The 2,399-nt window shown below is 39.4% G+C and overlaps 1 pseudogene; it reads right to left on the bottom strand.

Moving 5' to 3' along the window:
* Nucleotides 1-1,765: 1,765 nt before the first annotated feature.
* Nucleotides 1,766-2,020, bottom strand: LOC110313908 (annotated as a pseudogene).
* Nucleotides 2,021-2,399: the final 379 nt, after the last annotated feature.

Raw genomic sequence — 2,399 nt, 5'->3', positions numbered from 1 at the left:
AGTGGAAGATGGTGCTTTTGCCCAGTGAGCATCATTTTGAAGCCCCACATGTGCTGGTATTTCACATTTCTAGAGAGAACAGCTTTTTCTGTGAACTCAAAAGGCTCTGAATGCTGGAGGAGTACCTGTCAATCCATTGAAATTCTCCCCCTATGAAGACTTTTAGGGACACATTTCCAAGTGACTGTCAACATAAGCCTTTCCCAAACGATCTCCCCTGATTGCATTTAATTCTATTTCCAAGTAAATCAACTCCCTGGAACGTTTATGTAAGCATGTTGCTCAGCACATTTATTACCCAGCAGTTTGCGTACCTGGAAAATGCCTCTTCGCTCACTCTTTATGAAAGTGATGGTGACATAAATAGCCCTCTTGGGAACTTTCATGCTTTCTGACTTTTGATGCCTAATAGGTAAGAGACCTGTGCAGCTCAATCAACAGAAGAGAAAACACAACACGAATGTTCTTTTCCACAGCCCCTTCCAGCTGTTTAATTGAACTTTTCTATTTTACTTCTATTATGTTTTATTTTAAACTCACACATTTACATTTTTTAAAAATTGAGTTAAAATGAGAAATGCTCTCCCAAGAAATTGTTAGTAATTATTATTTAATTATAATGTATATTTAAGAACAAATGTGTGTTTGTCAAACAAATATTCTTCCCTTGGAGCCTCATCCACATGGTTAGGATTTGGAATGTGGGGGCTCTATGAGATGGTGATGTCATGAGGGTGGACGCTCATGGATGGAATTCATGTTCTTATCAAAGAGACCCCAGAGAGCTCCCTACCCCATATATCTTGTGTAGTCACAAGGAGTAGGCTCACTTGTGGTTCAGGAAACAGCCCATACAAGACACTAAATCTTCCGTGTCTTGACCTTTGAATACTGGTCTCCAGAGCCATAGGCATCCATTGACTGCTATTTATGAGGCACTCAGTTTATGGAGTTCTTTTTATAGTCATCTGAATGAATGGTCTAATGTCTCCTAATGAACTTTGTTTTCTTTCCATTCCCCCAATATCCACTCCCCTAATACACACTACATGCAAATCCATGTATACATGCCATGTACAAACACATATATGGAATCAAGACACAGTGACCAACAGGAACAAGTCAGTGGAGAACAAAGCAGTTACTTTCAATGAAGACTCATCAGACAAAATTTTATTACCTTCTCCTGGCAACCAAAGGTTACTTTCATCACCTGAGTTGGAGAAACAATTTAAAGTAAAACCAAAAGAAGGCAACTAACTTCTGGCTATTACAAATAATGCTGCTATGAGCATAGTGGAGAATGTGTCCTTGTGGTGTGATGGATCATAATTTTGGTATATTTCCAGGAGTGGTATAGCTGAGTCTTCAGGTAGAACTATTTCCAATTTTCTGAGGAACCACCAGATTGTTTTCCAGAGTGATTTTACCAGCTTGTAATACTACCAGCAGCGGAAGAGTATTTTTCTTTCTCCACATCCTCACCAGCATGTGCTGTCACTTGAGTTTATGATCTTTGCCATTCTGATGGGTGTAAGGTAGATCTCCAGGGTCGTTTTGATTTTCAGTTCCTTGATGACTAAGGACTTTGAACATTTCTCTTTTTTCCCCATAATTAAACCTTTGTTGAAAAACTGACACCAAAATAGGAGATCATTGTTGTAGACTTTATAAAATCAAACAGTAATTACATTGTCTTGGTAAAGTAACTGAAGTTGATAAGGTTTTCTGTGAAAAACACAAATTCAGGAACTTGTATAGATGATTAGTGTTGCTTTCTTCTAAATGAACAGCCTTCTGTGAGCCTGGCTTTTCCTCCTGTTGGCTGGCTCCACACAGTTGAACAACCCACACAAAGAACCACTGTCTGGGCCTGTCTGAAGACTATAGTAATCTTGTAGCAACCTGGACATTTCACATCCATGAAGTAAGAATTTGAGCTCTGAACCAGCCATTTCTTCTTATGCATTTTCTTCTCCTCTTTCAAGAAAGGGTGTAATAGATCTCTAGCCAGAGTCATGGTGACAGCTCTGAAAACGCAGCCGCTCCAGATCACAGAGCTGAGGTGCTCACTCTCAAGTGCCTGGCAGCAACTCTGAACATTTCTTTAAGTGCTTCCCAACCATCTGAGATTCCTGTTGAGAATTCTCTGTTTAGGTCTGTACACCATTTTCAAATTGGGTTATTTGTTTTTTGGGCGATTAATGTCTTGAGTTCTTTGTATATTTTGGATATTAGCCTTATCAGATATAGGGTTAGTGAAGATCTTTTCCCAGTCTGTAGGTTGCCATTTTGTCCTATTGACAGTGTCCTTTGCCTTACAGAAGCTTTTCAGTTTCATGAGGTCCCATTTGTCAATTGTTGATCTTAGAGCCTGAGACTTTGGTGTTCTGTTCAGG

This window comes from Mus pahari, chromosome X, assembly GCF_900095145.1.
Source record: "Mus pahari chromosome X, PAHARI_EIJ_v1.1, whole genome shotgun sequence".
NCBI lineage: Eukaryota > Metazoa > Chordata > Mammalia > Rodentia > Muridae > Mus > Mus pahari.
This window is presented reverse-complemented; position numbering and strand designations above follow the sequence as displayed.